The 23,550-nt window shown below is 40.4% G+C and overlaps 2 long non-coding RNA genes across 3 annotated transcripts; one reads left to right on the forward strand and one right to left on the reverse strand.

Annotated features, from left to right (window-relative positions):
* Window positions 1-2,957: 2,957 nt before the first annotated feature.
* LOC145459047 (uncharacterized) lies at window positions 2,958-7,050 on the forward strand. The gene is made up of 2 exons (XR_013921263.1): window positions 2,958-4,461; window positions 4,524-7,050. It is a non-coding gene; the product is annotated as an uncharacterized LOC145459047 (long non-coding RNA).
* Window positions 7,051-13,863: 6,813 nt separating this feature from the next.
* Window positions 13,864-22,890, reverse strand: LOC145459092 (uncharacterized). Of its 2 annotated transcripts, none has more exons than XR_013921274.1 (2): window positions 22,735-22,890; window positions 13,864-14,218 (listed from the first exon to the last, which is right to left on the reverse strand). It is a non-coding gene; the product is annotated as an uncharacterized LOC145459092 (long non-coding RNA). The 2 variants fall into 2 exon arrangements; XR_013921273.1 differs by lacking the exon at window positions 13,864-14,218 and adding an exon at window positions 22,182-22,680.
* Window positions 22,891-23,550: the final 660 nt, after the last annotated feature.

The following is a 23,550-nucleotide window of genomic DNA, read 5'->3' on the forward strand; positions in this document are numbered from 1 at the left end:
AAAATATTCGGGTTCATTTCAATATGAATATACTATTTAATTGTATATTGAAGTTCTGTACCTCCAAGAAGCTCTTGCATGATTTTGGTGTATAGACTGAGAAATCTGCTGGTATTATGGAATACCGTGAAAATCGTTCATGCCCTTTTCTCGACGAAGGACATCGTTCCCGGCTCCGTACGAATAGCCACCGCCTAAAGATAGACCTGTTCTCAACCTGTCAGGACATAATTTCTACTAAACATTTCGCTTTCACGTCGTTTTCGACATAGCTTTTATAGTATGAACATTAATTTTTTTGAAGATTCCGTTTAGTATACTGTCGTAAGAACGATCTACAGATTTTTTGTCGCGACGGTGGATCATAAGTTATGTTATACATCTCGGATAGCTTCACCTAAATCTAAGTTCTATCCTGAGAGTTCTAGTGCCGTATAACTTCGTTGCATAGATGAAGCAAACAATATAGGAGATCGAGATTCTTAACGATAAATAAATATTTGCTCCGTTATGAGTTTGCGCACAGTTTGTAAGTTGTATCAGGTTAAAAATTAATAGCATTCACGAAATGATATTTCCGAGAGTCGGCCGGACCGATTGCCACGCGTTCGTTCCTGTAAGCTGCGACATTTTGTGCAAATAATCTAAAGGGTTTGAGTTGACTCGACAGCCCGAGAGTCAACATTATTTTATGGTACCTTCGTGTGATAATGTTTACACGTTGATGATTAACGGCCTGTACGGCGCTGGCCTGTGTCATACGCAGTCATCGTGTTGGGCGAAATTGGCTTAGCGAAATCGAGTTGGCCAAACTGGTGGCGAGATAGCGCAGTGGTATAATCCGTGGCTGCAACACCGAGGCCGACTTCCGAATTCCGATACCTAAGTGTTGGAGGTTTACCTGGCCACCTCATCCGCGTCAGCGGTGTCTTACGAAAGCCTAGAGGTGGGCCGTGCTATAAGTTGGCAGTTACGGAAAATAAGAAGAATATTAGCCTGTAAATGACCATAGTAGTCGACAAACACCATGAATACTCCAAAACAAACAAAAATTTGGCCAAACTGAGTAATTCACTTCCGAATCGAGTCGGCCATAATCATTTTTGTCGTCACAACAGTATGGTTGATACGAAAAATCAAAAGAGGCACGTTGTATGCGACCACAAAGGAAAAATGATAGTTCGCTACCAATTGAAGATTTATTTGGTATTCTTTTCGATAGAGCGCAGATTTGTAGGCCTATACTACATGTTCCGGATGAGCTATGTTACGAGATATCGAGGTTTCAAGGCCTTCGCCCTCCACACTGTGGGAAAAAGTACGGACCTATATGTAATAATATAAGTCATAGTGAAGAAGTGTTTGATTTCAGAACTCTCGCTACTCGACGCGAATAATTACAAATAGCCTAATACTAAAACCAAATTCGGCTGCTCGGATCATTGTACCGAGCCCCTATTAGGCTAACACTCAATAAGCCTGCTGTGATGAGAGTGATCTGCAATTGTGCAATGTGCATTAGGGCTGTTCAAAAATAAGTTTTTTCCGGATTCCAGCCATTCACTGATTAAATTGTCAGGTTACCCTAAAAAACGCTGCCCATCAAATTTGGTTCTATTCTAACAAGTATAAGACTCCGCAGATCCAATTAAATTTTTCGTGGAAGACGCGGAATCGCCCTTTCTGAAAAACAAAGGTCATTTCTCTTGGATTTTGTCAAGAAGAAAGTACTAAGAGTTATATTACTCAGTGCTCATTTCTCATATAAAGTGGTCAGCAACGAAGTACTTGATGAGAGTACTCAAGTAGGTTTGACTACTTACTCAAGATGTTGTGATTTTAGACTTTTATTTCTACTAATCGTTCGGCCAGACTACTACTTCTACTACTTATCTCTGGCTGATTTTCACCTATTACGTACGCTTACGAACCGGGTGAACGGCAACTACGTTTTCACACCCCGATAATGGGTTATTACACCTCAAGAAGATAAGATATGTCTGTTATGTTCGTGTATTTACGTTGGTATCGTTTCACTCTATTTTGTATAGGACTAGTAATTAGCGTCAATCATTATTTCCTCGTGTGCCTTGCGTTGTATTTATACCCTGTGTTCTGCTGTCTCGAAGTCTTTCATTTAACTGCACTCTGGATCGTGTCGCTGCCTAAAGTTATTCTGCTGTATAATATAGGCTACTGATTTCATATTGCAACCTCGTCGCATTGAGTTATTGTTCAAACAAGATCAAGAATATAACAATATCGTGGGGTGATTGGCGTGTATTTTAGTTAACCAGCACAATCCCCACGAAAAAACACCCCGCACATACTGAGGATATCTCTCCTTGAAATATATTTCATCATTTTCAACTTTTCGTAGGATGCAAACAGCATATTTAGTACTTGAAAGTACAGTTTTGACCAGGGTGTATTAATATATTTGACTCATTTTAAGGGTGTAAATCAGGTGACCGGAATTCCAAGTACTCTAATTGCGCTTTGACTATATATTACTATACTTTGACAACCTTCCAGTGGGTGGAGATAGTCAAGTGTACAAGTAGATCTATCATCAAGAATTTTCTCGGTAGTCTTCTGCCGTGTGTTGGCGTTGACGATGTCTACTAGTGTCGAATACTTTTCTGCAATACAGAGATTACTAGGACTTATTATTATATCATTATCACCCAGTGATTAAACCTCTGGCATCGCAATCCAGAGATAGTATGGTTCAATTCTCGCTGTACTGTATTGTAAAAACCGATCCCCTGGCAAAAACAGCGGTTACGGTGGAAATACCGGGTGAATGGACACGAATGCTGTATAATGGGCATGGGGTGGTTAACTTCCGGCCAAATATGTATGTGGATGACTTATGGGATTATATGTTGAAGGCTTATCCATTGATAAAATATATAAAATGTCAAATTTTAAACTGATTCAGAACTTCGTGAAAAAGTTGCATAAATTTTCCAAAAATACTCTATAATTTATGCTGATTCACGAAATAATTTTGGGCCCTTTCCGAGCTCGGCCCCCCTCAATTGGGGGTTTTGAGGCGGCAGTTACGGCCCTGACTATATAGGACTACCAATTATGCTGCTTTTAGCCGGCTAAGCAGTATGCATCTCGTCGTATTCAACCGTGAGTCACGTGTTGCACATCTAGTCATCATAGGGTTACCATACGTCCTCTTTTAAGATGATTTGTCCTCTTTTTTGATTTTTTCTAAATGTGTCCTCGCCCAAATGTCTTCTTTTTTGAGGATTTTCGTCACATATAGGGCCCAATTCGACTGATATACATTAAGTAAGCACTGATAGGAACGCAACGGTGGCTATTTCGGGAGATGGACCGGAAAGTTGACCTTTTTTCAGTCAACCACCTGTTAGTGTGAAAGAAAAACTGTATTTTCAGGGAGTTGGGCCTCTTTTTCTCTTTTAGTCAAGCGACCACGAAGTGGGACAAATTTATCATTTTTTCAGGATTTTCCTCCGATTTTGAAAGTTATCAATACCTATATATATCTATAGCTACTGCTCGTTCAACTGGAAAGTTAGGGCACATTGCATTGAAACAGCAGTGACGTAACGTTAGCAGTCTATACTCACAACTTTCCTGCAATTCTGTAATCAAGAACTACAGAGGCCAAGCCAAACAAGAGTATTTTATAAATATAAATTTTATTTTTTGTCATAAATCGATTTCTTAATATATTTTTGGGGCCGCAAGAAGGCTATCTGGGGGCCGCACTTGGGAATCACTGGTCCATAGAAACGATGTTCACCGAATTTAGCTCAATTCCAACCAGTGAAAGCGGAGTTATTGCCGTCGGAAAATTTGGATTATGAATAAAATAGTATTTACGGTGACCGATTCTTTTATTATTTATTATAGTGGTGCCCACACCCAATACTATTTTTCGACGGCAATAACTCCGCTTTCACTGGTTGGAATTGAACTAAATTTGGTGAACATCATTTCTATAGACAACCTAACACTTTCATGGGGTGAACGGAAAATTTTGAAATATTTTGCTATTTATTTTTATATAATAATTAGAAAAAATGCTGTATAGCTGTAAACCTGTAATTTCAACTCTAATCTAATTTCGAAAATACTGCGTAGCTATTATTCTAGTTCCAATCTACTTTGCCAAAAATACTGTATAGCTGTAATTATAACTCAAATATAATCTGGAGAAAATACTTTGTATCTATAATTCTAATTCTTATCTAATTTGCAAAAAAATGTTTACGTGTATTTCAAACCATAATCTGATTTGGAAATTTTCCGCCCAGCTACGGTCGCCACCTCATTTCATTTTCCAGCTCGGAAAGACTTACCTCGAAGTCCAGCGTCTGGACTCCGACAAGGGCGGCTGGCAGGTGGAATTCATGGACGCGGACTGGGAGACGAAATTCCGCTGGCACAGACTCGACAACGTTAAAACGTCTCGAGGTGAGCGAATGGCGCTTGTATCAGGTAATTACGGGAGCCGCAAAGAGACATGCTTTTCACAGGCCTGAGCACACCGTGATCGACGGGATTTTCAACTTGATCGCGGCCGCCACCGGGTATAGAATCAATCTGGAACGCTTGGAGGCTCTCGTGAATAACGGGCAATTTTTGGGCAACGATCTCGATCAAGAGCACGGATTTGACAATTCCAAGTGAGATAGAATCAACAGAATTCGTAATAAATCAGATTTGTGAAAAATACTGGATTTTCATAATGCGCAACTAGAAGTACGATGGAACTAGAACTATATGCTCTCTTTTTAAAATGCGCAACTACAACTAGAGGATAATGGCAAATGTGAACCACCCCCACAAAGACTTGATAGCTGGTTCATGGCACGAAATTTTTCCCGGCAACGACTCATTCCGAACCTTCGACATGGTAACAGGATCAGACATGTTTGAAGAGCCAATCGTCCAAAATTACGAACAGGCTCCGTTGCCACCGTGGTCACAGCCCAAGATCGGCGTAGACTTACGCCTAGCTACGTTAATATCTAGAGATGTCCATCCCACTTTTGCAAAACAAATCACCGAAGAATACATACACGAGCATTATGCGGGGAACACCAGAATCTATACTGATGGCTCGAAAAACGCATCGGGCTGTGGTTCATGTTTCTTCGTTGAGAATAAAGACGAATGTTACAGCTACACCCTCGACGGTCACTTATCCGTCCTCTCGACAGAATTGAACGCCATTCTAAATAGTTTAGAATGGGTCAAACGCAATGGTACGCCTGGAAGTCGTGTAGCTATTTTGTCGGACAGTCAGAGCAGTCTAGTGGCGATTCGAAATTGCTCTCCGGACAATCAACTAGTCGCCGATATCCTCCTCCTAGGATCGGATTTACATGCATTAGGGATCGAAATTGCTTTGGCCTGGATCCCTGGCCATAAAGGTATCCGTTGCAACGAAAAAGCCGACGAAATCGCACGAAAAGCAGCACTGATGCCACTCGTGCGAGATCCAAACCTTCGGCAAAAAATTACTATGAAGGAAATGAAATCCCACATTTCCGATATATGTCGGAAAAAAGTGGATCGACCACATAAATGCCCATGACGACGACTCCCATATAGGAAACTTATTGGAGATATCAGGGACATTAACCCAATTATCGATTTGTCACGCAGGGAGTCAGGAATCCTAATTAGACTGCAGACTGGTCATCTACACAGAATTAGATGTCATCAAAATGGCCTTTGTGACGCATGCGGGATCAAAGAGACTGTCGAGCATTTCCTCCTCCATTGCCCTAAATATGACCGTGCCAGGATCAATCTAATTCAGACTGCTGATCAAAACAGAGAACCCCTAACGCCCGAGTCTCTAGCTCTCTACTCACAGACGCGCATACGATATGGCCGGTCATCGAATTCACAATTTTAAGTGGCAGAGATATATAAAGAATTGTAATTCCTCCAGATAGTACGGGAGTACTTAGCACCAGATATCGTCCTGGGGCAAAAAGCCGAGTAGCTAAGCCCCACTACCCCCTCATACCTACCTACCTAACTACAACTATAATTATACTTACTCTTACTTTTCAAAACTCGCAACTGTAACACTACTTGTCATAATACGCGATTAGAACTAGAACTACTCACTTCTACAAACTCGCAACTAGAACTACACACTTTTCAAATTCGCAATCTTAACTAGAGCAAGAACTACAGTAGTTAGTATGATCGCTCGCGAACGGCTATTGGTTCTTATGGGCCCGCTGGTGACCTGCCGCGAAACTCGTGTTGGTGACTCCACCCTTTTCGAGTCCCTATGGCTGATGACCTGCAGTATCGTCGGTGATACCACCCTTTCAGGTATACGTTGTGTCGCTGACCTGTCTGATAACGTGACGGGTATAGGGATCTCTGGTGAAGTGGTGTTGACTATGTATCTGGTATGATAAATAGTGACGTCATTGGTTCTTAGTTGATGTATATGTCGCAAATTATTATATATGACCGGTCCGAGTTGATCCTAAAGTTTACGGTGAGTGCGACAATGATATATCGTTATTCCTATGGGTGCGGCGATGATTCGTACTTTCGTTTATAGACTGCATGCGGGCGACATGTCGTACTTTCACCAAAAAGGGTGTGAAATAGTTTGCTAAATCTAGGAATCACTTGCATGATAATATTTGGGTAATTAGATTACCACAGAGCCGGCGTAGACGGCGGTTCGAATATCAGCAATAACCACGCTCACAAACTAACACTCCAAAAATGCGTGAAATAGTTTGCAAACCCTGCGATCGCTGACAAGATAATGTCTCGGACATAGCCATCTTTCGCGACTTGGTGTTACATGCATGTCGATCGCTCACGCGGTGAAATTTGACTAAGCAGTTTGTCACAGAACTTGATTTCACTCGTAAGATTTAATAAGTAACGAATAACAGACCGCCAGTGTCGGTAACTTGAATAGCGACAAATTGTCACTTATTTCTACTCTAACCCTAATCCTTTGTGAAGCGTACGCTTATTCAAAAAGGTGCGAAATAATTCTAAAATCCTACGATCGCGCACAAGATAACGCCTATAAGACATAACCATCTCTCGTGACTTGTGGTTACATACATCCCAATCGCTACAATGTAATATGTTGGTAGTTTGGTACAGAACTGGATTTCACGAGTCTGATATAATAAGAATATTACCTATTAAGTAATAAGCCCCGAATAACAGAACCGGCGCAGACGGTGACTTGAATATCCAAGATTTGATACTTTCCGCGATCGCTATATGTTTCACGTTGACTTTGGTGGCGTGTGATGCGAATCATGAGAATATTCAATCAATGTGTCAATTTGTCAACTTGAAATGAAACTCACTACACAGACCAAGTCGATTCGTATTTGAATGTGTTGATCCGGTACAACTCTAACCCTTTGAGAAATCCATTTACCACGATCAGTTGATTCGAACGTAACTTGAATATTGCTGACTACAACTTCAGTCGCATCGAATTATTCACACATTCCACGCTGCTGTTTCACATCTATAGAATCAATACCAACTAACTAAACAAGAATCAAGAATCACAAGTATGCACATACAATAATTGTATTTATTACTGAGAAATCAAACGCTTAACAAAAACACGCAACTTATCATTTGCCAACTCTAGCATTACCAAAAAATCAGGTAGGCCTATTGTTGATTGAAAATCCTTGAGTCCTTATTATCAAAAATGTTATAGTGCGGCGTCGGAATCCATTCGCGGGATGTACTAAAGGTAAATTCAGATAATCCAAAATGAAATATCTCGACTTTGACATAATCTGAATTGAAATAGATTGACAAACATAACTACCAACTTTCACCCAGTCACATTTCGAAATTATACGCATATTGACTTGAAACAAGTAATGAAATATTACAACTATATTCGCGATCGGACTTTCCGTTTGGCAAAGATAGTTTCAGAAATACTATCACTATGACATCTCAACATTTTAACATCTTGCCATACACAAAAGAGTAAAATACAAAAACCTTGTCAAGTCAATCCGTTTGTAACTTACCCAACCAACTCAACAGTATCCTTACGAAAAGTAGACAAGACTACGCGAGTAATCACTACGATCCAAAATCCATAGCAAGTTCGGTTGTATCGATAGTCCGCCAACTCGTATTTTTTAAAAGTCGTTACTATTTTGTAAGACAAAAGTAATTACTACCCGCTGCAGGTGACTTGAGATTAACATAATACGAGATTTGAAAGTCTCATCAACGTATAGTTGCGACTTCATTTCTTACAATCGAACGCTGGTGTTATATCGAAAGTTACCATTCTGTAAACATAAGGATTGATACATTGATGTACCATATCTAATAGTTGGTCATGACTTGATTATTTAATTATTCGTGTTAATTAGACCCGGCGTTGTGGTCAAGGTTATTATGACAACAACAATCTTTTCAGTGCCGTTGTTATTAACATATCGAGTTGTAAAACTATGCTGTCTGAAATGTTCATGATTGAAAAAATTATTCCACCTTGGTACATATCACTCTGCGTATCGCGGATATCAGAAAATATTTTACAAGTGTAATTGTTTCCAGTAACCAAACTAAAGATGAAACAACAATTTCGTTTGCTGATTAACAACCGGTGCAATACTTTATTGTCGGAATCTGCGACATCGAAATGAAACATACGCACATTACGCAGTACGAAAATATCACTTTGGGCTCCGAGGCGGTGTCATTTCATCTGTGTTAAACTCTGTTCACACTCTCTGTCGAAAATGCGTGAAATGTAAAAACATTACGAGGTCACACTCTAAGACTTTGATCATCAAAAAAGTTAATACAAAACCCATAACAATAATATCGAAGTATGTGCTACACTGAAATCTACAAAAATGTGTTTGTATTGCTGTTCATAGTAGCGATATCGATTTGAACCTCCAGAATAATTGTCATCATGTAACCAAACTAAGGAAAGTTGTTGTCAATTTGTATGATGTTCACTGAATGCGTACTATAGAACTAATTGTGTAACGCACACGATCAGAGAAATTGGAAATTTTCCCATTGTCATTCGTCACAATACTCGGTCACTAAAATACGTTACTTGGATGTGATTGAATCGCTGGTAGTTAAATCGATAAATCAAACCCCTAAGAAATTTCACTTACTCATTAGATATTAAACAGTGTCGCCTAATCGGTGTGGGTCGCTTTTTATAAATACAAATCATACCTGGTCATCGCTGATAATTAACTCGGTAAATCAAAACCCTAAGAAATTTCACTCACTCGCTGGATATTAAACAGTGTCACCTAATCGGTGTAGATCGTTTTTCTAAATGTAAATCATATAGGTCCAACAGAAAACATGTTCACCCACTCGGAAATGAAACCAATGTGTTGGTCTCCATTCGATATTTTGTTTGGGTCAAATACTTTGCAATGAACACATTTGAGTGGTTGAGCTTTACATCATCAAGCTATCGTTTGTAAATCAAGATTTCGGTAAACTTGTAAATGTATCGTTTAACTAACCGACATTTAGTGATTGGTGAACATACCAAACGATACACATCAACCTCGAAATACTCCGTTGATCGTAATTTCCATCATCGTAATAATCGAAGTACATTTGTGTCGAATTCGTAACAACCGACTTTTCTATATGGCATGATAAATTTTTGACAAGTTATACTTAGAAGGTTGGTACATATCGCAAAAAATAATATACCATTCATATTGATACTGTTACTCCGTTGATCGATATTTTCAAACGAACCGATTTTCAAACGAGTAAAATTTATTACTTGAGTTGTTCCGCTTACTATATTTAAATGTTAACTCATCCATATTTCAAAACCACAACGAACAACGATAAAAAGTATGCAATCAAACACAACATGTTTTAGTTTTGTAGGACACTAATTATTATCTCATTTCATACTAAGTGTATAAGAAAGATATTCATGACACACGAAAATATTCGATATTCCCGTGCTACGAACCTGTACAATGATTGGTGGGGCTTTCAAACTGTTTCGATGTCACAAGAACTTTATTGTCTGAATGGTTGTTCATGTATCTTAATAATCAAATAGTTCAACACAGAACTAGTACGAACAGAAACATCAGAGTTGTTTACACAAAAGTTTGTATGCGTGCAGTATGCGAATACCATGTGTAAGTCGAGCACAGTTGCGGTATCCATCCAAGTTTAGTTAACACAAATTCATTACAACGGAGCCGTGTAATGAATTTGTGTTTCAGTAATTCATGATTGAATCGGGCAATATGATCGGGAATTACATTATATTGCTATCAATTTTGATCCTCTCTCTGCTCACGTAATCAGATTTACCGGTAGAGCTGGGCGAGGTCTGTTTGAAAACGTAGGACCGTCCAATAATAATTAGATATCTTCGGGCGTATACCCGTTGGCAGGAACGAAACAACACTTCGTCAGCCCCGCCCCCCCACAAAAACGTGGGTTTTGGGTTCTCATAGGGTGTTAAACCGACCCCTCATCACAGTGTTCGCTTTTGCCAGAAATAAGCTGCACTGTTTAGTGAGCCAGATCGAAGCGCGAAAATTTTCGATAATTCATGATACAATCGGCCGAAAAGATCGGTAATTGCATATATATTGCTATCAATATCTTGTCCTCTCTGCTCACGTTATCAGATTTACCGGAAACTGTAGGGCCCGTAAATAATAATTGAACATCTTCGGGCGCGTGGACCCATTGGTATGACTTCGTTGCATGATTTTATTTCGTGACTTCCTGTCTGCTATATCAAAAATATGGAATCGCTCAAACGTACTAAACTAAAAGACGCACACGATTTCAAATTGGTATTTCTTCACTGGCATATATTTTTTTCCTGCTGGATGGTATTTGTCTTCTGAGGTTCAGATTGCCAAGACATAGGAACATATGGCGCCAGTCATTTAGGCGCCTATGGACAATTTAACCTATTATTTTGTTATATAACGAAGTTTTCGGTCTGCGTAAGGGCAGCTCCGTTTCGGCCAAGGTTTTCGCGCTGCCGATCGTTCTGGCACACTTCTTGGAGTCTCATGTAATAAGTCCTAAATCGTTATATATCTTGGTGCTTGGTGGCGTGTTAATGGCCAACGCCGATATGTCCATTTCTATAAAGCTTGCGTGTTTTTTCTTGGGGGAAGAGTACCAAATAATCAAGATATTTGGCAACTTTAAATCGCGCCCAGCGCGACTAATTTTGGAAAAAATTGCATAAATTTTCAAAAAATACTCTATAATTTATGCTAATTCACGAAATAATTTGGGGCCCCCTTCGAGCTCGCCCTACCCCCTATTGGGGGGTTTGGGGTGCGGCATTTACGGTGCTGCTGGTGGCAACAGCTGAATGAGGTCTAAATGAAAATCCGACAGGAGAATCAAGCGGGCCCAGCCTGGAAGATGCATTAAGGCAGTGCTCTTCAAGTACACACATTCAAGTACACCCTCTAGGGCAGTGGTTCTCAACCGGGGGTCCGTGAAGCATCTCGACTTTTTTGTAAAATGATGGACAATCTGATTTTTATTTTTAATTAGGAAAAGCATGAGCCTGTTTCGCTTCATAATAGTTAAAACTTTAGGACTCGTATCATTGAAATTGAAATGGTCGTCTGAAAGGAAATATCCGACTGTGCTAACTCATTTTAATTGTCAAATTGCCAATAGCCTGCTGACGCAAACATATTGGTGTTTAGAGATGTCTTATAAGGGGTTTGTGGGAAAATGAAATGTTGGAGATAGCAAGGTCAAACAGCTGGGTGACTTCAAAATGTTTCCAAAACATTTAGGATTTGGAGTTGTCAGTCTCAGCAAATTAGTAAACAGTCGTTCGAAATAGAAATTCCTGAATATTTTTTCCGAATCCTTCCGAAGGAATTGAAACCTCGCCACGAAATCCATTTTCTCCTGTGATATATAACCACTAAATAACTCCAATCTGAGATGCTAGATAGAAATGACTGTAGGCTGGACGTGATATGTTCATTAAAAACTCACACCAAAGGCTCTCGTCGGAAGCGTTACACTCGCCACCAATATATCATTGTGGAAATGAATTTTCGGCACTCATTCATATCAAATCGAAGACGCGGATTTTCAAAACAATAAATACAGCTGGAAATCCCCTTCGAAACAATAAAAGTATATACAAGTGTGCTGTTATTTTCAAGAAAAGTCATTTTGTCGCTGTTCATCACTTGTCTACATTTGTTTGTTTGGGGTATTCATGGCGTTTTTCTAGTACAACGGTCATTTACACCAGTCCTATTTTCTGCCATTTTGATTCCTTATTTACCGACTTGTAGCACTTCTTGGCACAACTTAAACCTAGATTTCATAGAGGAGATTCTCACCAACTGATAAAAGCCATTTATTATCCCAGGCAAAGAATATCAATCGATTTAAACTTTCGAAACGTACTTGCATGCCTTATCAGTGCAACAAAATAGAGCTATCCGCTCAATATGCCGTCTAGGGCCAAGGGATAGTGTTCAGCAAGCATACATTACCGACAAGCAATGTTCCTTCAAGCTGCGCACGTGCGCAAATGCGCAGTGCTGAAACGGTCTCCGCGCACAGAAAATCGAGGCTGCGCACAAAAAATCCGAAGTGATAACATTTTATTAATCGTTGCGCACTCTTGTCCAGTCCAAGCCACTGCGGCGCTCAGACTCGAGAAAAATGAGAGACAACATTGCCAGGGGTAAATAGTGCTATCGCTGAAGTCTGCAGTCTGCATAGTGGTAATAAACAAACCGGGGCCAAATATCCACGTTAAACTCCCCATGTCTGGTACACTACGGACAAATCTATTTACTCATAACGGCTTACTATGGGCACCGAGATCGTCAATATAGTCATGTTGTAAAGAGCGACAGGGATCCGTACTGTAGTAGCGCGAAGCGCGAAATTATTTTTATGTTCATAAGGGAATTTCGTCATTAAATATTAGTATAGAGTTTCACATATTACTATCAAATATTTATCCTTTCTCGGCCCATTTGATCAGAGTCACCGGTAGAGTTTAAGTTTAACTTATCTCGGCCCATGTGATCAGATTCACCGGTAGAGTTTAAGTTTAACTTATCTCGGCCCATGTGATCAGATTCACCGGTAGAGTTAAAGTTTAACTTATCTCGGCCCATGTGATCAGATTCACCGGTAGAGTTAAAGTTTAACTTATCTCGGCCCATGTGATCAGATTCACCGGTAGAGTTTAAGTTTAACTTAAAGAAGTTAATGGTGTGGTGCATCTTTGGGTGGTCCAATTTTCATTAGTCCCCTATGTTGCATGCAGTTATTTCTTGACATCCCATTAGAATTGTGGTTATAGTGAAAATATTGGATTCACCCAAACGCAGGCCAACTAGAAAAAAATTAATTCGGGATGAGGACAGCACGATAAAAAATTGGTATTTCTTTATGGGGTGCGTCATTTTTCTCTGCTGTTCGCATCCATACTGTGGCACTCAGATTACAAAGGACACTGCTGTAATAAAATCTGAAATCAACCCGTATTTCATTAATTAGGGAGTCAATTCGTAAATTCAATTTGCATAATATTGACAGCCGCCAACACATCCTGATTGAATTGAGTGTCGACGACCGCATAATTTTTCTTCTACTGCCGCAGATTTGCCGCCCCAGGATTAAAGAAGCGATATTGGCGTTAGTTATAGACACGGAAGCCTATTTGCTGGAAAACTATCTCCTCGTAAAGCACGGTCTCTTGGTGAGCCCAAAGTCGTTTATCAAGCCTCCCGGTCATGGCAGTGGTGGACCATTGCACGCTAAGGCAATGTGCCCATTCATAACAGAAAATTATCCCTCCATAGAATGATATTACCATGCCGAACCGAAGGTGTAGTGATATTGGGCACAGTATAATGGCTTACTTTCAACAACAACAACAATATGTTTAAATCTGAAATCAATTTCGGCATTCAGAAATTTCTCCAAATCAAGCTGCGGGCCGCAAAATATGACCTCGAGGGCCCCATGCGGCCCACGGGCCGCGTGTTGGTGACCCCTGCATTATACCATCAACATGTAACGTCCACAGCTAACGGCGGCGAAGATCCCGTTCCTGGAATAGGTTCGATCGGACGCCGAAAAGTTCCTCGAAAAATTCTACTCTGTCAGCAGAAAGACTCTCCTCGAGTGATAGAGTGGAATCCTGTGAAGAGAGATGTCAGTTGCGTCACAATCCATCCCCTGCATCCTTACTGCAATGTCAAAACGAGCTCATTTTATGACTATTCTCACATTACATATATTCAATAACATTTACCGCATTTCCATACCTTACAGTACATGGACGTTGTGATCCATTCCGCCATCAGGTAGCAGAAACTGCTTCAATATATCCATTCTGTCAAGGCCCCCTGCTGCATTTACGCGATTTTTTGTCATGATATTGCGAATAACCGTGGAACTCCCATGTCCAATATGGTGTCGTGAAAAGAGGTCGGTGATCAAATGTTTGCGCCGATGAAAAGTGAACATTTTGCTTTTAAGTACCGTACTTTATTCAATTTGCAATTGGATGAAAAGCTTCTGAATGCTCTTGAAGGTGCCCCGGTTTATTAACATGCTTTTTACCGGCTGCTACTGCTTTTCATGTAATTTATTATTTAGGAGAGATTTGTGCGAGAGACGCTATGACGTGTTGGTGACCCCCCCCCCTTTTGACCCCCCCTTCCGCTGGTGACCTGCCATGTGTTCTTATGGGATCTCTGGTGACCCCACCCTTTCAGGTATACGTTGTGTCGCTGACCTGTCTGATAACGTTACGGGTATAGGGATCTCTGGTGAAGTGGTGTTGAATATTTATCTGGTATGATAAATAGTGACGTCATTGGTTCTTAGTTGATGTTTATGTCGCAAATTATTATATATGACCGGTCCGAGTTGATCCTAAAGTTTACGGTGAGTGCGACAATGATATATCGTTATTCCTATGGGTGCGGCGATGATTCGTACTTTCGTTTATAGACTGCATGCGGGCGACATGTCGTACTTTCACCAAAAAGGGTGTGAAATAGTTTGCTAAATCTAGGAATCACTTGCATGATAATATTTTGGTAATTAGATTACCAGAGAGCCGGCGTAGACGGCGGTTCGAATATCAGCAATAACCACGCTCACAAACTAACACTCCAAATCAGACATGGGGTAATCGCGATTAGTAATCGTAATCGATTACGACGATTACAGCATTTTCAAGTAATCGTAATCGCAATCGATTACATTCGAAAAAATTCCCAAATAATCGTAATCGTAATCGACTACTTCCCATATTTAATCGATTTCTTTGTGAAAGAACGATTACTTTTTATTTGTACAGGACTATGACATAAACTGAGCATTCTTGAACGTGAACAAGGATTATACTAGTTAGTGATAGCACAAACGTCAGATTTCCAAATGACACTGCTCAATATTACGTCAGAAGTGGCCTATTAGCTTTGCTCGTCATTGCGTAAGTATGAAGTATCCATCAGCTATCCCCACATAGTGAATAGATATTCGATGTACATTGGTGTGATTATAAGAACACTCACACTGCTGTATATCAGGTTATCAGGATAGTTAATCACCACTCTGCTTAGTTTAAAATAGTAACTTTTGCATTGCTGTTTGGTTATGCTTAGTTGAACGCAGTTTGACCGCTGCTGCTTGGCGAGCAGTAGGCTTATGTAGCACGAACGTACACCGGACAAAGGTTCGAAATTTTGTAGGCCTACTCGTCAAATAAAACATGGTTTCCACGACGAAGCATTAAAAATCAAAAGCTGCTGATATATATCATAACCGAGCCGTTTCTCGTAATGGCCGCTTGTATTACATTATCTGTATTAAGTTGAAGGCAGAATTTTATGTTCACTTTCTCTTATTCTCATATGATTCTGCTTGAAACGGGCGCGTTATTTCACAATGCAACATTTGGACCTGCCGCCATAGCCATCGGCTTATACAATGTTAGCGTGGCTTGAAGCTAGAATCAGGACCAAAACAGCAAATCGTCCCCCACTCCAAACGTTGATCTTAGGCCCCCATTGGGTAGTAAATTATCAAGTTGAAGATTCAATTTCGTCAATAATATTGGTAAATGCATTATATTACTGTTCATTTTTAATCCTCTCTCGGCCCCCGATGGTCAAATTTACCTGATGAGCTGGGGGCACGTAATTCATAATTATAACATCTGGTATCTTGTAATAATTACTTTAGGGGATGTTGTTAATTCGTGACCTCCGGTCTGTTATATAATCAAAGAGATATTGCAGTGGCCCAGACGTAGCAGACTAAAAGAAATACCTGCGTGAGACGCACACACAAATTGCAATGTCTTTAATAATGCTCTGTGGGTGCCCGGTAGTGCGGAGCATGGACCGGAGCCGGATTGGATATCCGGCCGGATTTTTTCAATTTTGGCCGGACCGGATCGGAGCCGGATCACTACTTTTTGTGCTACGGCCGGAGCCGGATCGTAGCCGGATCACTATTTTTTTGATACGGCCGGATTCTTTATGGATAAGCATGACTTTTATATTTAAATAACTACCAACCAACCACAAGCAAGTAACCGCCAAGCCAGTGCGAAAATAAACGAGGCATATTTATCAATTCATGGAACCCCCGCACCGTGTAGGCCGGATTTCTGGCCGGACTTTTTCATTTTTGACCGGAGCCGGATCGGAGCCGGATCAATACTTTTCCTGATACGGCCGGAGCCGGATCGGAGCCGGACCAAAGAATTAAATAACAGGATCGGAGCCGGACCAGAGAATTCGTCGATCCGCTCCGCACTAGTGCCCGGGTGACATTTGCATTGTGGGCTCAAATTGGACGGACCAGACTATTAGTCACGCCCACCCAGCGCGGCTATTGACAATGGACACATACCCCAAGTTTCGGCCAATGTATTTCATTAGTAGCACACTTCGTGGATTCGCATGTCGGCCGAAACTGCATATGTCTTCTGGTGTGTCGTGGCGCGGTATTGACTGGCACCTAAATGCCTGTTACTAAAATTATGCATGCTTTTTTTGAGGAGCAGGAGACTTATGTATTTCAAAATCAAGCTATACAGAAGCATTTAAATCGCGATGCTCGTAGACAATCTTCAAGCTCATGAAATCTCTCGAAAATAGTCTATAATTTGTGTTGGTTTCCGAAATAGGCCTACTTTTTGATTCCCTTTCGAGCTCGCTCTCCACCCTATTAGGAAATTTTAGGTGCGACAGTTGTGGACGTAGCAAGAATGCAAATCGTTGGGTGCGATAAATTATAGATTACTAACCTACGGATAGATACGCAGGTCCCGTCGTTACGCTCCGGCAAGCAGTTACACTTGTTGCTGAGCAATCTAAAAGCAGTATAATTGGTGGTGTTATAGTTCGCGACCCGAGGGCTGATATTTAATGAAACTGGTCTTAATCGAGAGCTACTGCCGCACTGATTCCAAAAATACAAATTAAAATCTTGACGGGGATATGGAACCACCTCAAAACAGCCCTCAAAATCCGAAAATCGGCATTGTTCCAACAATGGCACCACCGTAACACGATAAACGTAACAATTGCAATTTCATCAAGCGATTGTTCAGAACAATGCTGATTTTCATATTTCAAGCGATGATTTGATGTGGTTCCCTTTCCCCGACAAGATTTTAATTTGTATTCTCAGAATCAGTGCGACAGTAGCTCTCAATTAAGACCAGTTTCATTAAATTTCACCTCTCGGGTCGCAAGTTATGACACCACCAAATATGCTGCTTTTAGATTGCTCAGGAACAAGTGTAACTGCTTGCCGGAGCGTAACGACGGGGCCTGCGTATCTATCCGTAGGTTAGTAATCTATAGATAAATCGTCCTCTATAAAATGGGCAATGGGTACTTTATGACGTAACAAACAAATGCCGCATCTTTTTTAAAGAAATTTGTTATCTCATAAGGCCTTTCAGCGCAATCCATATATTGTCTTCCAATATAAATGTAATCGTGAGTAATCGTGATTACTTTTCCAATGTAATCGTAATCGTAATCGACTACTTCCTGATTTTGCTGTAATCGTAATCGTAATCGTAATCGCGTCATTCAGAAGTAATCGTAATCGCAATCGATTACATTCACGAAGTAATCACCCCATGTCTGCTCCAAATAGGTGTGAAATAGTTTGCAAACCCTGCGATCGCTGACAAGATAATGTCTCGGACATAGCCATCTTTCGCGACTTGGTGTTACATGCATGTCGATCGCTCACGCGGTGAAATTTGACTAAGCAGTTTGTCACAGAACTTGATTTCACTCGTAAGATTTAATAAGTAACGAATAACAGACCGCCAGTGTCGGTAACTTGAATAGCGACAAATTGTCACTTATTTCTACTCTAACCCTAATCCTTTATTCAAAAAGGTGCGAAATAATTCTAAAATCCTACGATCGCGCACAAGATAACGCCTATAAGACATAACCATCTATATCGTGACTTGTGGTTACATACATCCCAATCGCTACAATGTAATATGTTGGTAGTTTGGTACAGAACTGGATTTCACGAGTCTGATATAATAGACCAATCATTGTTTTTACCGCATTTGAATGTTTGATATGACTGTCTGTTTAAAGGTCAACTGCATCTTACAGACAACTTCGCCTAATCATGTTCAGAATTTTTTTTCATACCGAAATTGCCGACTTTCCGTATTTCAAACTAATCGGAAATTGCCGTAATTTGGACTCAAAGTCCCAAAATTGGTATGTTTACAGAAAAAGCGAAATGTTCATTGTGACGTCATGTAGTTGACATCTCTTCTGACCGCTGCGGATGTATGCTATAGGGCTGGTGCTTTTGCAGTAGCAGGGCGATTATATTAGTTAGTTATCGCGGAGGTTTCGCTTGTAATGGATTCACCAAGTGAGTGCGATTACTCAGATGACGAATGTAAGTATGCTTTTTGCCCTTGCTTACGAAAGTAATGTTTAAACTGAACAGTGAACACGTATCAAGTGTTGATGAGCTCAATCCCGTATCAGTGGAACTCCTTGCTGCTCCGAAAACGAGGGGTCGTTTGAGTATGATTATTTATGAATAACCTAAGGAGGTTAGTAATACATAGTATGATCAGCCTGGCTTGTTCAGCTGAAGCCGCTTGTCTATACCAAATGAAATACACCGGTATGTGTAATTTGGTGGAGTACCCTACCTCTTTTCAGTTATTAATCTCGGTATTATCAATTACAGGATAGAGGATGGAGGTTATTGCCAACTTATGCAAACTATTAGTGGGAGAGCAACTAACGAATTATTAGTGCATCACAGCATTACCAGGATTTCAATCAGTAGCTCAATCAGAGAGATATCTCACTATAGATATCAACAGGAATATTGTCATATAATTATACCATCTAGTTTGATGCATGAGCGAATGAGTCTCATTCACATGAAACGTTGAGTCGTGTGCCAAGTAATTACCAGTCAGTAACACAACAATTATGCTTTTCAGGAAGCTGAGAAAAACTGTGTACGGAAGTTTTGTTTGCTGGCCATTGGGATTCTGCAACACAAACCAACGAGAAATCCTGTCTGTACATCCGATCAAAATTCAAAGGATTTCAATTTTGCAATGCTTCGCGAAGGAATAATTGTATAGAAAATAATAAATGCAACATAACCAATCCATCAACAGTACTACTGTGTCAAGGAGAGAAATATAGTTTTGTGTCCAACAATAGCTTTTGTCCAGCAATGGCTTCAACTAATTTTCACGATGCCGCTAGTTGAATGAGGAAGCCATCGCAATAGACTTGGTCGACTCCGCCGTATCTGGTCTTGCTTGAATACATGCGTCAACTTCTTCATTGCAGGAATCTAAAGCAGGTTCAAAAACATTGCAGAGTTTTATTATAAAGTCGAATCAAAGGCAGTATACCAAATGCTGTTCCGAAGTATCATAAAAATGAAGGATTGCCAACTGCATCCTACCTAACTTTTAGACTGCTATGGTGATAGTGATACGTTTTAATCTTTTACTGAGCTGTCGATATCTTGAGAGAATTAGTCACTGATATCTGACAGTCTTCATTCAGTAACTTAAGTAACTAATATAATTATATGACTAAACATGTACACAAACAGAAGTTTTTTTTCAAAAGTAATAGCAACTCTTCCATTAAAATGAGGTCTGCGACATAACCATTATAGATCATGAAGTCAGCAGGTTACAGACTCCTATTAACTAATGCCTTTATACATCTTTTTTCTTGATTAATTTTTAAGTGGCTTTATTTCAGACTACGTACACTTCTACTCTCAAAGTTTTTCAAGGCATACTTATTTCAGTTATTTGCCTATATACAGTCCATCCTCAAGATTACCGGACCACGACTGATCTATCGATCTCGCTTCCCATGACATGCCGCCCTAGTTCTTGTCGCTTTCTTTTTCTATACTATCTTCTTTACTTTCATTCAGTGTGCATGCCTCCTCTTTACATCGCCTAGGCCAAGGTGGGTGTCAGATTCCATAGACTACTCCTTGTCGCTTAGACATCTTCCTGTCTTTTCATTGTATCGCATTTTTTGTGGTGTATTGAACTGATAAAATTGCTTATAAACCAATGATGATGATGATTGCACATGCACATGCGTCTAAACAATAACTACTTTGATGACTACCGTACCACAGTCAATACTACTATAAACGGTTAGTTACACTCTTACAATACTAGCTAACACAGTACATTTTCACTTACCGATTTTGGACACTTTGCATATAGCTTTAGAAGTGCGTTCCTCTGCCATTACCACAATTTCACAGGTGCGTGAAAATAAAGTATGAACGGCACTACTGCAGTACGTCGGCACTACGTGTGAGAGTTTCCGTGGTCAGCAGTCAACTTTATTGCGCGTTGCGTATATCGAATACGTCATTGAAAATGTCTCTGCCTTTGGTTGTCTGTAAGTCCGCACTTTTGGTCTTAGCGGCGTCCGGTCGCCTGACGGTATACGGATGGATTTTGGCAGCGATGTAAAGACATTGTGGGCACGGCATATTGCGTATTGGAGCAACCATACGCGACATAACATCTGACTCTATGAATCACCTCCTTCACAGCCTTCATGATCTCACTCAATGACTCAAATCCACAGCAAATCTAAGCAACGAATCCCACCTAACAGCCAACAGGAATAACAAGGATTTTTGTTGTGTCAACTACTTGACGTCATTTCACGGCTGGATGATTTCGGGTCCGTTTTTCGGAATTTCGATTTGTAATTGAAATTACTTGAAAACTATCATGTAATTTTCAATTTCATTATTTTTTTCTTATTCCTAACCACATAATCTACGAAATAAGCAAAAGTCTTTTCGGACATGCAGTTGACCTTTAATGTATGAGGTGACCAGCTGACTTGAAGATCTAATGGTCGCATCGCATTACTTTCTTACACCTGGAAACTTCTGTCTGTCTGTTAATAAATTTCAGCCCATAGGTCGCAACCTATAACACTAAACTAAAGGTTCCCATATTTTGGAATCGGGGAAGGAGGTCACTTTTCAAAATTTTCGGACTCAGAATACTGCAGTAAAATTCGAAAAAAATGGTAAATTTCCCACGACATTGTGGTTGGTCGACTAAAAATACTTAAAAAAGGTTTTCACTTCCGTTCGAACCACGAATTTCCTATTCAGCGTCATTCATGGCCATTTTCACTCGAATCTGTGCACTATCTTGTCTCTAAAAGCTGCAAAAGAGGACGAACTTCAACTCATAGCGGAAGATGAAAAGCCGAATCGGACTGCAGATAAGAAATGGACCGTGAGCAGAATTTAGAAAAATCTCAGTTTGAAGAGGAACGAAAATTGCAGATTCGTAAAAGGTTAAGCCTTGGCCTCGAACGGGCTTAGAGGAGAGAATTGTGAAAATCTCAGGCTGATTTCTACCGAGGTTGGGATGATTGCGTGGACGGATCCACTTCTCGTGCTGGATATTTCTATTACACACGAATCCTACGTACCCCATGCCTTGAAAAAACAAACCATCAACAGCATAAAATTACCTAAATCCGAGCCATGCCGCACTAAAAGTGCAACGTGATGTTATAGTTAGTTGCCGTTCGCAAGATACCGACTTGTGATAGGTCGTAGACGATATTTTGGGAAAAAGCGAATAACGCATCACACGCATACGATAACCAGAAATGCTGATTGTCACGTATTACGTATTGCTCCTCTTTATCTGTTAACATCGGGGTTTATTAAGTCATGGAGAATTTGATAGTCACATAGAAAATCAATAAGAAAAGAACTAAGGGTTATAAGGCTAGTGTATTAGGGTTCGCATCTCAGTCGTTTTTAAAATCACCAAGGTAACAGAAACACGGATATAGAAGCGTTGAGAATCCTTGACTTGAAGTACAGCCAGCGCAAGTTTACAGCAGACCGATATCAAGGTTCGTGATGAAAATTCTCCCTAGAATAGAAATACACGCTGAGATCAACATCTAACGTCCCAAGGTAACGGCGGCGAAGATTCCGTTCCTGGAATCGGTTCGATCGAACGCCGAAAAGTTCCTCGAAAAATTCTACGTCGTCAGTAGGAAAACTCTCCTCGAGTGATAAAGTGGAATCCTGTGAAGAGAGATGTCAGTTGCGTCACAATCCATCCCCCAGGACAAAACTGACCTCGGTGTTGAAACGGCCTTTGCAGATGTCGTCGTCGTCCCTTACAATGACGTCACCGCCTTCGTTGTACAGCTCGATGCGCCTCAGCCAGAGTTCCTGAACATTGTTCGCAAGTCCGGGTAACACGACGTCACACCACGCAGACCGTGACCGCCACACGCGACTCACCTTCCAATGCAGGTTTCCTGTCCACGCTTCAATCCGAGGATGTCCGAGAAACGAACGGAGTGCGCGAACTGAGATATTGTTGTCAGACAAATACACGCCCTTCACCTGGAACGGTTCCGTCGTCAGCCTTCTGGTTCGTATCAGATATACTACTTGATGGTTCATACGCTCATTACTTGCACCTATTTCTGTTCAATTATCTACTTTAATTTACGCTCTGTACTCCTATACTATCTTATGATTTCATTCTCATCTTCGTAATGTAGTATCAGGAACATGACTCCAAAACTTAAAAAAGATTCGCAACTGCTCCTTCGGGTCGTAAGCATTACCGGTATTTGCTACAGAAAAGGAGAGGCTAATACGCCCTACCTACATCTTTACCACCCCTGACGACGTGAGATGCTATGGTAGAGTTGCTTTGGACTGAGTCATATTCATGCTGCTACATTACTTCCCTCTGCTTATACTATAAATTATGATATCTATTTTATTTCCATATTGCGGCATTACCTTCATTTATACTTTATCTTCCCATAAGAACTTTTAATCGTATATAATCCCAGATTTTATGTTACATAATATCCACCCAAAACGTCCAATCTTTGAATTCTTGTCGGTAGGGTCAAGCCCGCCTATGACATCTTA

The sequence above is a fragment of the Botryllus schlosseri genome, chromosome 16 (genome assembly GCF_051294905.1).
Source record: "Botryllus schlosseri isolate E-star chromosome 16, Bs_hap1, whole genome shotgun sequence".
NCBI lineage: Eukaryota > Metazoa > Chordata > Ascidiacea > Stolidobranchia > Styelidae > Botryllus > Botryllus schlosseri.